The following is a 13915-nucleotide window of genomic DNA, read 5'->3' on the forward strand; positions in this document are numbered from 1 at the left end:
GGTGTACAGATTTTAGTAGGTTTATCCTATATTATATGTTTATATGAGTGATTATATACCTACCATGTGTGTCTTTCTGCTTCTGGGATAGCTCACTCAGGATGAAAATATTTTTTAAGAAAATTATATAGGAAAATTTTCCCAACTTAAAGAAAGAGATGTCCATAAACATACAAGAGGCCTACAGAACACCAAATAGACTAGAACAAAAAAGAAACTCTTCACTTCACATCATAGTCAAAACACTAAACCTACAGAAGAAAAAAAAAATATTAAAGGCAGCAAGGGAAAAAGGCCAAATAACATATAAAGGTTGACCTATCAAAATTACACCAAGCTTCTCATCAGAAACTATGAAAGCCAGAAGGGCCTGGGCAGGTAACATGCAGACATTAAGGGATCACAGATGTCAACCCAGACTACTCTATCCAGCAAAGCTTTCAATCAACACAGATGGAAAAAAAAATATCCACGACAAAACTAAATTTTATCAATATCTACACAGCAAACCAGCCATAGAGAAGATACTAGAAGGAAAATTCCAATTCCATGAAAACAACTAGACCCAAGAAAACATAGCATACAGATAATTTCCCAACAAAAATTAAAAGAAAATGAGCAATGAATCATAGTAAGACCATCAACTCCACAATAAATGGAACTAACGTTCATTGGTCACTATTATCTATTACTATCGATAGACTCAACTCTCTAATAAAAAGACACAGACTAACAGAATGGGTGCAAAAACAAGATCCAACAATCTGCTGCATCCAAGAAACACACCTCTACAACAAAGATAAACTCTACCTCAGAGTAAAGGGCTGGAAAATGTTTTCAAGCAAATGGACCAAGAAAACAAGCTGGGGTAGCTATCCTAATATCTAATAAAACATACTTTCAACCAAAATTAATCAAAAAAATGAGGAGGGATACTTCATTCTCATCAAAGAAAAATTCCACCAGGAGGACATCACAATTTTGAACATCAATGCTCCAGATACAAGAGCGTCTACATTTGTAAATGAAATATTATTAAAGCTGAAATCACACATAGATCCCAACACACCTTAATAGTGGAAGACTTCAACACTCCACTCTCACCAAGGGACAGATCATCCAGACAGAAGCTAAACAGGGAAATAAAGGCTCTTACAGAGTCCCTAATTCAAATGGACCTAATTAATGTCTACAGAAATTTTGACTCAAAATCAAAAGAGTATACCATCTTTTCAGCACCTGGTGGAACCTTCTCTAAAAGAGACCATATGGTTGGGCACAAAGGGAGTGTCAGCAGATACAAGAAGATTGAAATAATCACTGTAGGCTATCTGACCACCACGGACTAAAGCTGGACCCCAATAACAACAGAAATAGCAAAAAGCCTACAAATGCATGGAAACTCTCTACTCAATGACATCTGGGTTAGGGGCAAAATAAATAAATTAAAGATTTCCTAGAATTCAATGAAAATGAAAACACAACATACTCAAACTGATGGGACACAATGAAAGCAGTGCTAAGAGGAAAGTTCATAGAACTAAATGCCTTCAAGAAGAAACTGGAAACATCTCATACAAGCAACTTAATAACTCACCTAAAAACCCTAGAAAAAAATAACATTCCCAAGAGGCATAGACAGCTGGAAATATTCAAGCTCAGGACTGAGATCAATAAATCAGAAACAATAAACAAGTTCAAACAATCAATGAAACCAAGAACCAGTTTTTGGAGAAATTCAACAAGATAGATAAACCCTTAGCCAAATTAGCTAAAAGGCAGAGAGAAACTACCCAAATCAACAAAAATGAGAAACGAAAACAGGGACATAACTACAGACACTGAGGAAATCCATACAATCATTATGTCTTACTACAAAAGGCTATACACCAGAAAATTTGAATTGGACAATTTTCTTCAGAGATTCCATTTACCAAAATTAAATAAAGATCAGGTAAATTGATTGAATATTCCTATATCCCCCAAGGAAATAGAAACAGTCATCAAAAATCTCCCTCCCAAAAAAGCCCAGGGCCAGATGGTTTCAGTGCAGAATTCTACCAGACATTCAGAGAAGAGCTAACTCTAATTCTCTTCAAACTATTCCACAAAATAGAAACAGAAGGAACATTACCAAACTCATTCTATGAAGCCACATTTATCACCTTGCACAAAACAAAAGTCCACGTGGATCAAAGACCTCAACATAAAACCAGACACACTAAATTGGTTAGAAGAAAAAGTCGGGAAGAACCTAGAGCTCATTGGCACAGGTGAAAACTTTCTAAATAGAATACCAACAGCACAGGTTCCAAGGTCAGTAATCAATAAATGGAACCTCATGAAACTGGAAAGCTTCTGTAAAACAAAGGACACTGTAATAAAAAAAAAAATGACAGCCTACAAAAATTGGATCTTCACCAACCTTATATCTGAGAGAGGGTTAATGTCCAGAATATAAAAAGAACTAAAGAAGTTAAAAAGTAGTAAATCAAGTAATCAAATTAAAAAATGGAGTGTGGAGCTAAACAGAGAATTATCTGTAGAGGAATATAGAATGGCAGAGATACACTTAAAGAGATGCTCAACATCCTTAGCCATCATGGAGATGCAAATCAAAACAACCCTGAGATTTCACCTTTCACCCATCAGAATTGCTAAGATGAATAACTCAAGTGACAACACATGCTGGAGAGGATGTGGAGAAAGGGGAACTCTCCTCCACTGCTGGTGGGAATGTAAACTTGTACAACCACTGTAGAAAGCAATCTGGTGCTTTCTCAGACAACTAGGAATAGCGCTTCCTCAAGATCCAGCTCTATCACTACTAGGCATATATCCAAATGATGCTCAAGTATACAACAAGGACATTTGCTTAACCATGTTTGTAGCAGCTTTATTTGTAATATCCAAAAGCTGGAAACAACCTAGATGTCCCTCAGTTGAGGAATGGATACAGAAATTGTGCTACATCTACAGAATGGAAAATTACTCAGCAATAAAAAAAACAAGGACATCATTAAATTTGTAGGCAAATGATGGGAACTGGAAAAGATCATCCTGAGTGAGGTATCCCAGAAGCAGAAAGACACACACGGTGTATACTCACTTATAAGTTGATATTAGATATAAAATATAGGATAAACATACTAAAATCTGTATAGCTAAAGAAATTAATCAAGAAGGAGGACTCTGGCTAAGATGCTCAATCCCCATTCAGAAAGACAAAGAGGATGGACATCAGAAGAGGGAGAAAACAGGGGAATAGGACAGGATCCTACCACAGAGGGCCTGTGAAAGGCTCTACCCTCCAGGGTATCAAGGCAGATGCTGAGACTTATAGCCAAACGTTGGGCAGAATGCAGGGAATCTTATGAAAGAAGGGGAGATAGTAAGACCTGGAGAGGACAGGAGCTCCACAAAGAGAGCAACAGAACCAAAACATCTGGGCACAGGGGTCTTTTCTGAGACTGATACTCCAATCAAGAATCATTCATGGAGATAACCTAGAACCCCTGCACAGATGTAGATCATGGTAGTTCAGTGTCCAAGTGGGTTCCATAGTAATGGGAACAGGGACTGTCTCTGACATGAACTAAATGGCCTGCTCTTTGATCTCCTCCCCCTGAGTGTGGAGCAGCCTTAGCAGGGTACAGAGGAAGACAATTCAGCTACTCTTGATGAGATCTGATAGACTAGAATCAGCAGGAAGGAGAGGAGGACTTCCCCCATCAGTAGACTTGGAGAGGGACACAAGTGGAGAAGAAAGATGGAGGGTGGGATTGGGAGGAGAGAAAGGAGGGAGCTACAAGAGAGATACAAAGTGAATAAACTGTAATTAAAACAAAACATAAAGTAATGTTTTTAAAGTAAAAAAGGGGGTCATTCTTGTTGTTTTAATGAAGTATGAAAGGTTTTGGCAGCATGTGCAAGAGGTTAAGTGTTTTGCCTTAATTATCAGAGAGGAAAATGTCTTAGGTCTCAGCATAAACAAGATGTTCCAGGACTGTATCACTTCACAATGGTATACGACAATTTGTAGCATGTACAGTAGGATGGCAACCCAAAACGGTTATTCTCACTCACTAAGAAATATGTGGTGTTGGTTCACTGGGTCAAGAAGATCAGGGAAGAATCTTCTTTCATTCTACTGACCTTTTATCTTATTTCAGAATAGAGTTCTGAATTTCATCCTCCAGACTCCTAGGAAGATTAGGTTTGACCTAACACTTGGGAATATTGACATCATGTCACAAAATGTAGAGGTTCAAACAGTATGACCTTCAGGTCAAATTGAGATAGTATTTGGGCAAAACCAGTCTGAGGTTCTTTTGTGACAAGTTATGTAAAATGTGGCGATTTGTGGACACAGAACAATAAAGAAGCCAGTGCAATATATAGTGACAGCCCAGCAATATTGAGTATGAGAGCTAATTTTAACCCTTATATCTCTGTAACACTGGCTAGACTAGACAGGAGGGATTCCTAAGAAAATCTAAGAGTCAAGTGTACAAATGTTATAAATTATGAGAATTAAAATGCTTTCATAAAAGAACTCTTTGTGTTCCTATGTTAATCTATAAATAGAATTTGGGTGTTTTAGTATAAAATTCTACCACTGATAAGTCAGTAGAAAGTAAAACATTTTGAGCAAAGGGAGTATAACGAACAGGATATAGCTACAGTAAACACACTCAATCCAGTGTGCCTGTGACATGACTCATAAAGATGCTTCCAGTAAAATATTCAAACATTGCAGTGTATTTCGAAGAAGTTTTCATGATCCTTAGTTCACAACAGCACTTTAACAAAACAATATACATTAAAAGTATTTTAAGTTGATTTATTAGCTCTGTAACTCTTTCCCAGTCTGGATAGAATATATTCTTAATGTTTTAGCTGATTCCTCCTTACTTACAAGAAAATTTTTAATTGGTATAGGGTATTTTTGAGTTTCCTAAGATCAAATTTTTATGTATCTTATAATGTTTAAAAATAAAACTTCTGAAATTGTGTGCCTTTACTTAATTTATATCTTGGTGCATTTGGATGGAAGAGCACTTGGATGGGCAGCTGTGCTTCCCATAAATGAACATCTGTGTAGTGTTAACACTGAGAAGGCAGAAAACCCAACTATATGTCATTTAATCTGGATAGAATTACAGAAGAGATATAATTGAAAGAAGTCATTTAAAACTATAATTGCTGTTGCTGGTTATAGTGACATGGAAAGAGCCATTGAAGAAGTTTAACTAATACTAACGTTTAAAGAAATACATCATCTGAAATGCTCATCCACTTAATACCTGTGTATTTTGAGATGTGAGAATAGTTTTTAAATGCACACTTTGATTAGTGTTTCTTGAGGTATTCCTCATTAGAAGTTTTCCTATGTATGCTATAAGATTGGTTCAGCTACTGAAAATGCATTAAGATTATATCCCACTATAGTTTACTAAACTGAAAATGGAGCAGGGACAGGCTGCCTCGGGGGAAGGCTGATAGGATTTAATGCTGAACTTTTCAGTGATTTATATCACTGTCCAAAATGTGTCATAGCTTGCCACAAAACATAAAAATGTGTATAACGTATACAAATACAGGCACAGTCCATAACAAATACATAGAAAATGAAGTAGAAGGTTTTATTTCTTAATCCACGTTTAAAGAAGGTAGATCTATATGGAATAGTCTGTGCTATCATGATGGATGTGGAGGCATAAATGCCGCGAAGAAACCCAAACAGCAGTCCCATGACTAAAAATCCTGATGTACCATTCACACTCCTAAAAGGTGTTGTGTTTTATCCGGTGATTCAGAAAGGCAACTTATTTCTTTCTTTTTATTTTATTTTTCTTTTTAGTTACATTTTGTTAACTCTGTGTCCCAGCTGTATCCCGCTCCCTCATTCCCTCCCCAACCCCACACTCCCTCCCTGGTCTCCTCCCTGCCCCTTTCCAAGTCCACTGTCTGACCCTGTTTTATCAGGTATCTTCAGGGCTGGCTGCAAAGTCCTCCTCTGTGGCCTAACAGACTGCTCCTCCCCGGGGAGGGGGGGGGGGTCAAACAGCCTGCCCTTGAGATCCTGTTAGAAATAGTCCGTGTTCCCCTTACTTTGGAAAACTACTTGGTTACTGAGGTACCACAGGCCACATCCGAGCAGAAGTTCTAGGTTATATCCATAGATGGTCCTTGGTTGAGTGTCAGTCTCAGAAAAGACCCTGTGCCCAGATATGTTTGGTCCTTGTAGAGCTCCTATCCTTTCCATATCATACTAACTTCCCTTCTTTCATATGATTCCCTGCACTCTGCCGAGGGTTTGGTTATGAGTCTTAGTGTCTGCTTTGAAACACTGCTAGGTAGAGGAACGTCGAATGGCAGAGAAACACTTAAAGAAATGCTCAACCTCATTAGCCATTAGGGAAATGCAAATCAAAACGACCCTGAGATTTCACCTTACACCCATCAGAATGGCCAAGATGAAAAACTCAAGTGATAGCACATGCTGGAGAGGTTGTGGAGAAAAGGGAACCCTCCTCCATTGCTGGTGGGAATATAAACTGGTTCAACCACTCTGGAAGTCAATCTGGCGCTTTCTCAGACAACTAGGAGTAGTGCTACCTCAAGACCCAGCTATACCACTCCTAGGTATATACCCAAAATTTGCTCAAGTACACAACAAGGACATTTGTTCAACCATGTTCGTAGCAGCTTTATTTGTAATAGCCAGAACTTGGAAACAACCCAGATGTCCATCAACGGAGGAATGGATACAGAAATTGTGGTATTTTTACACAATGGAATACTACTCAGCAATCAAAAAGGAGGAAATCATGAAATTTGCAGGCAAGTGGTGGGATCTAGAAAAGATCATTCTGAGTGAAGTATCCCAGAAGGAGAAAGACAAACTTGGTATATACTCGCTTATATAGACCTACAAGACATGATAAACATAATGAAATCTACACACCTAAAGAAGATAATCAAGAAAGTGGACACAGGCGAAGGTGATTAATCCTCATTTAGAAAGACAAATGGGATGTGCATTGAACTTATGACAGGAGTCTACCACAAAAGGCATCTGAAAGGCAACTTATTTCTTATGTGACATCTTACCATCTTCTGGAAACTTGGATTTCTTTGGTTCCAGCTGGAAAACCAAAAAGAAGGAGGTAGAGAAGACTTAGTCTTTATTCATGTCAGCCTGGACATGCAACATATCCTCTTTACAGGTCACTGAACAGAAGGTATTGTAGGATCAGCATACCAATTTCCAGCATGTTTTCAGAGACTGTCTACACAACTAATCTCAAGGCCCGCCCACATTATGTTTATATTATATTATATTATATTATATTATATTATATTATATTATATTATATTATATTATATTATATTATATTATATTATATTATATTATATTATATTATATCATATCATATCATATCATATCATATCATATCATATCATATCATATCATATCATATCATATCATATCATATTATATTATATTATATTATATTATAATAATATATTTATTTTTTATTTTTATAACGTTTATTAATTACACTTTATTCATTTTGTATCCCCCCATAAGCCCCTCCCTTCTCCCCTCCTGGTCCCACCCTCCCCCCCCTTCCTGCATGCATGCCCCTCCCCAAGTCCACTAATAGGGGAGGTCCTCCTCTCCTTCTTTCTGATCTTAGTCTTTCAGTTCTCATCAGAAGTGGCTGCATTGTCAGGGTTCTAGGTTATCTCCACGAATAGTCCTTGGTTGGAGTATGAGTCTCTGGGAAGTTCCCTGTGTTCAAATTTTCTTGTTCTGTTGCTCTCCTTGTGGAGTTCCTGTCCTCTCCAGCTCTTACTATTTCCCACTTCTTACATAAAATTCCATTCATTCTGCCCGACAGTTGGCCATCTGGCTCAGCATCTGCTTTGATAGTCTGCAAGGCAGAGGGTTTCAGGGGCCCTCTCTGGCAGGGTCCCAGGTTGTTTCCTGTTTTCTTCTTCTGGCTTTCAGAGGCCCTCTGTAGCAGGTTCCTAGGTTGTTTCCTGTTTTCTTTTTCTTCTGATGTCCTTCCTCTTTGCCTTTCAGGATGGGGATTGAGCATTTTTAGTTAGGGTCCTCTCTTTTGCTTAGTTTGTTTAGATGTACAGATTTTAGTGGGTTTATTCTATGTTTTATGTTTATATGAGTGAGTATATACCGTGTGTGACTTTTTGCAGGGTGATAAATATGGATCTATTTCCATTTTTCTGCGTGTAGACATCTGGTTGGACCAAAACCATTGAATGGTTTTGGCTTCTTTGTCAAAAATCAAGTATTCACAGGTGTGTGGGTTTATTTCTGGGCCATATATTTGATTCCATTGATCCTCCTTTTTGTTTCTTTGAAAATACCATGTGGTTTTTATTACTATTGATTTGTAGTACAGCTTGAGGTCAGGGATGGAGATACCTCTAGATGATCTGTTGTTGTACAAGGAATGTTTTGGCAATTCTGGGTTTTGTTTCTCCATATGAAGCTGAAAATATTTCTTTCAATGTTTGTAAAGAATTGTGTTGGTATTTTGATGGGGACATGCTTTGAATCTTTAGATTGCCTTTGGCAGGATGGCCTTTTTCACTAGGTTAATCCTACCAATCCATGAGCACAGGAGATCTTTCCATCTTCTGATATCTTCTTCAATTTCTTCAGAGACTTAAAGTTTTTTTCAAACAGGTCTTTCACTTGGTTGATTAGAGTCACCACAGGTACTTTATGTTATTAGTAGGTATTGTGAACGTGTTGTTTCCCTGATTTCTTTCTCCTCCCTTTTGTCTTTGTTATACGGGAGGGCTTCTGACTTTTTAAGTTGATTTTGTATCCAGCCACTTTGCTGAAGGTGTTTATCAGCTGAAGGAGTTCTCTGGTTGAATTTTTGGGGTCGCTCATGTATACTATCATATCATCTGTGAATAGTGAAACTTTGACCTCTTCCTTGCAAATTTGTATTCTCTTGATTTCCATTAGTTGTCTTATTGCTCTAGCTAGGACTTCAAGTACTAAATTGAAGAGCTATGGAGAGAGTGGGCAGCCTTGCCTTATCCCTGATTTCAGTGGGATTGATTAAAGTTTCTCTCCATTGAGTTTGATGTTGGCTATAGGCTTGCTGGTTATTGCCTTTATTATGTTTAGGTGTGTGCCTTGTATCCCTGATCAAGACTTTAAACATGAATGGATGTTAGAATTTGTCAAATGCTTTTTCGGCATCTAATAAGATGATAATGTGTTTTTTCTCCTTCAGTTTATTTATGTGGTGGATTACATTGATGGGTTTCTATATGTTGAACCACCCTTGCATGCCTAAGATGAAGCCTACTTGGTCATGGTGGATGATATCTTTGATGTGTTCTTGGATTTGATTTGCAAGTATTTTATCGAGTATTTTTGCATCAATGTTCATAAGAGAGATAGGTCTGAAGTTATCTTTTTTTGTTGTTGTTGGGTCTTTGTGGGGTTTAGGTATCAAGGTGACTGTGGCTTCACAGAAAGAATTTGATAATGTTTTTTCTGTTTCTATTTTGTGAACTAGTATGAAGAGAATTGGAGTTAGCCCTTCTTTGAATGTATGGTAGAATTCTGCACTGAATCTAGCTGGTCCAGGGCTTTTTTTTTTTTTTTTTTTTTTTTTTGGAAGGTAGAGTATTGATGACTGCTTCTTTTTCCTTGGGGGATATAGGACTATTCAATGTTTCTACCTGATCATGACTTAATTTTGTTAGATGGAATCTATCAAGAAAATTGCCCATTTCTTTTAGATTTTCAAATTTTGTGGCATATAGCCTTTTGTAGTATGACCTAATGATTGTTTGGATTTCTTTGGTGTCTGTAGTTTTGTCCTCCTTTTCATTTCTGATTTTGCTGATTTGGACAGTTTCTCTCTGCCTTTTAGTTAGTTTGGCTAAAGGTTTGTCTATCTTGTTTATATTCTCAAAGAACCATCTCTGGGTTTCATTGATTCTTTGAATAGTTTTATTTGTTTCTAATTGATTGATTTAAGCCCTGAGTTTGATTATTTCTAGCTGTCTGCTCCTCTTGGGTGTATTTGCTTCTTTTTTTCCTAGGACTTTCAGGTGAGCCATTAAGTTGTTTGTATGAGATTTTTCAAATTTCTATTTGTTTTGCTATATTTGCCTGTGTTTCTTTGAGAATTTTGCTCATTTCCTCTTTCTTTGCCTCCACTTGGTTGGCCAAATCTTTGAGTGATTTGTTCGTTTCCTCTTTAACTGTCTGTATTTGTATGGCTATTGCTTTGAGAGATTTGTTTGTTTCCTCTTTAGAGGCCTCAAATAATTGGGTAAGCATAGCTTTAAAATCATTTTCCTGTGTTTCCGATTAATTGGAGTATCCATCAGTTTTGGAGGTTGCTGTTGAAGCCATAATGTGCTGATTTATGTTGGATGTGTTCTTTCACCAACCCCTGGCTTATCTCTAACCTTCCCTGTTTGTTCCTGGATTCTTCAGTTCATGTTGGTACCATCTCTCTCTGGCATCTGGAGAATTCTTCAGGAAGCTGAGAGAGGTCCCATGGCCTTGGCGTGTGTATTGCTGCTTCAGCTGTACCTGTGGGAGGAAAGTCTGTAGGCACAGAAGAACAAATGTGAGAAAGCGTGTGGGTGGAAATGTGCATGGAAGTATGCCTCATTGGACAGAGTGATGGAGAATGTTGAACCCTTGAGTGTGTGGGAGTGGCTCTGCCTTGCAGGCATCTAAGGGGTTAGTTGTGCATGCTCTGTAGATGTAGCAGGTGCTGGGGATAATAGTGGCACAATTTCTTCATGCAAATTCTCTTAATACTGCAGTGACCTACAGGCCACTGGTATTCTGCTCTGTCTGAGATCCCAGTGTTATCCGCCTGAACTCTACTGTTGGACCCACAGAGCAGGGACTACAATGTCCTAAGAGTTCATATGTTTCCCAAAATGGGTGTGTGGGTGGGAGAGGTCTGATATTTGGCTGCTAGATTAAAAGGACCCTGGATCTTGGGCTCTGCAGGCACTCAAGGGCACACTCACTCTCAAGTAGGCCACATTGGCAAGGATTGGGGTATCCAGGCTCTCTACACTCTGGTTTGGACCTACTTAGTCATATGCAGGAGGGCTGGTGAGCTCTGCTAGCTCAGTGCTGCTGCAGCAGCCAGGTTAGAAAGTCCAGCTGCAGCTGGAGACTGGAATGCCTATCAAGATGCCTCCTGGGAAGTCCTGGGGCCCACCACTGTGGTCTCCAGACCTAGGAGGCCCGGCACCTGGTGTGCCTAGTTTGTTTGGCAGGTCTGCTGGACTTTGGTGGCTATATACCCTACTATCTACCACCAAGGTTTTAGGTGGGCTGTACAGTCAGTAGCTGAGAGACTGTGTGGAGTCAGTATGGCTGCTCACAGACCTGGGACAAGGGGAGAATGGCACCACAGATCTAGGACTCTGAAGGCAGTTACAGCTGGCAGCTGCAGCTGAGGGGCCAGGATCACCGCTTCTGCCTCTGCAGTCCCAGGCAGTGAACTCTGAGCTGAGAATCTTGGTGAGCTGTCTGTGCTGAGGAGGAGGGAGGCCCAAAAAAGAGGAGTGCAGGCAGATCAAATGATCGTTTTTCTCCTTCCCCAAAGAAGTCCATGGGTGACCCGAGACCAAAGGTCAAATCTCCTACGATGTTCCCTCTCTTTCAGAGAGCCTCACTGTCATTTCCCTGGCTTCAGCTGTCCCTCTACTCACCAACTTCGGCGCTTCAGCTCCTCTGCAACTCAGAAACTATGCGTGTTCATTGCAGCCATCTTAGACCCCATGTATCCCATTTTTTTAATTGGATTACTTGGTTTGTTGGTGTTTAACTTCTTAAGTTCTTTACAGAACTTGAAAGAACAATTCACAATTTCATAGGGAAAAACAAACAAACAAACAAAACCCAGAATGGTTAAAACAATCCTGTACAACTACAGAATGTCTGGAGGTATCTCCATCCCGGATGTCGGGCTGAACTGCAGAGCAATAGCGAAAAAAAATAAAAAAATAAATTAAAAAAAATTAAAAAAAAAACTGCATGGTACTTATGTAGAAACAGAATGGTGGATCAAAGAATAGAAGACCCACAAATAAACCCACACACCTATGGATACTTGATTTTTGACAAAGAAGCCGAAACTATACAATGGAAAAAAGATAGCAGCTCCAACACACAGCTCTTCTAACTGGATGGGCACATGTAGAAAAATGCAAACAGATCCATATTTATAAATGATCACAAAACTATAGTGGATCAAAGATCTCAACATAAAAATAGACACACTAAACCCGTTAGAAGAAGAATTGGGAAAGAACTTGGAATTCACTGGCACAGGAGATAACTTACTGAACAGAACACCATTAGCACAGGCACTAATATAAACAATCAATAAATGGGACCTCATGAAACTGAAAAGCTTCTGTAAAGCAAAAGACACTGTCATCAGAACAAAATGACAGCCTACACATTGGGAAAGGATCTTCACCAACCTTATGTATGACAAAGGGCTAATATCAAGAACATATAAAGAATGAAAGATGTGTTCTCATAGTGAAGAAAGAAAAGAAGAAACTGAGTTTTTAGTGGATAGGTGACTGACCATGACAACTCAGAATGTTTTCTTTCTGTGTTCTATTTCAAAACCCTGAAAGAAAATCAGAACTATGTAATAATAAAGTATTCAGTCTGAACACACTTATAATTCCAGCACTGGGAGGCTGAAGAAGGAGGATCAGAAGTTAAAGGTCAGCCTGGCCTAAACAACTAGATAGGAAGAAAGAAGGGGAGAAAAGAGAGAAGGAGGGAGAGTGGTAGATAGGAAGAGAGGGAGAGAAACTAGGTTGAAAAGGACATTGAAATGTTTCCTGTTTCATGATCTTACAGAATTCCTGAAGTGTGCAAGAGCAGGTTTTTGATTCTTCCATCTTTTATGGGGTCCTTTCCTTTTGTTCGTTTTGTCCAATTCTGATGTGTTAGTTTTTGTTTTATATTATGTTAATTATCACTTAAAAGCTATTTGTTTTCTTATGAGAGACAGAAAGGGAGCTGGATGGGATATGGAATATTTTCTGATTATTTACATTAACTAAACTTCTTAATTTTTATGAGTTAAAATACATAGAATAATAGATAGAAATGCCCTATTAAAATACCTAGAATATAAGTCTTTGATATACTGTATCTATTGAAATTTTAATTACAAACAAAGCTAAAGTCCAGAGGAGTGTATTGCTGGATAAAAGCAGCTAAATGGTGCAGAGTAATTAAATTCACTGTAATTCAATTTTTGTATTATCAGTGAAAACACAGTCATATTGGCTGTGCTTTAAAGAGCAAATCAGATACTGACTTTTCATTATAAGCACATTTTTAGATATATAATCCATAAGTAATTACCAAGATCAGAAACTGAAGTATAGATGCAACTGAATTTGAGCTACGTTAGAAGAAATAATTACAGTAATTTTGTTATTTTTATTTTATTATTTGTTATTTTAATTTTGTGGGTTTATACTGAACTTTGACAGGATCTAATGTGTGGACTTTCGTGTGAGACTCTAAAAATGTAAGGAGATTCACAAGTTAGTAGCTTAATATTTCTGCACTATAAGAGATGGAACATATAAAAATGTGCCATGTTGCATATATACAAAATACGCTCAAAACATAAAGAACATCACCAGTAACACCTGAGAGATCCTCTGACCTCTATATACTCAGGTACACGCAGACATTCATACCCACTCTCACATGTGCTGTCATATACACACACTCACACTAGATAGATAGATAGTAGATAAATACATAGAAAGATAGTAGATAGATAGATAGATAGATAGATAGATAGATAGATAGATTCATAACTGAAAGTAAAGT

The sequence above is a fragment of the Psammomys obesus genome, unplaced genomic scaffold (genome assembly GCF_907164565.1).
Source record: "Psammomys obesus unplaced genomic scaffold, mPsaObe1.curated_primary_1811, whole genome shotgun sequence".
NCBI lineage: Eukaryota > Metazoa > Chordata > Mammalia > Rodentia > Muridae > Psammomys > Psammomys obesus.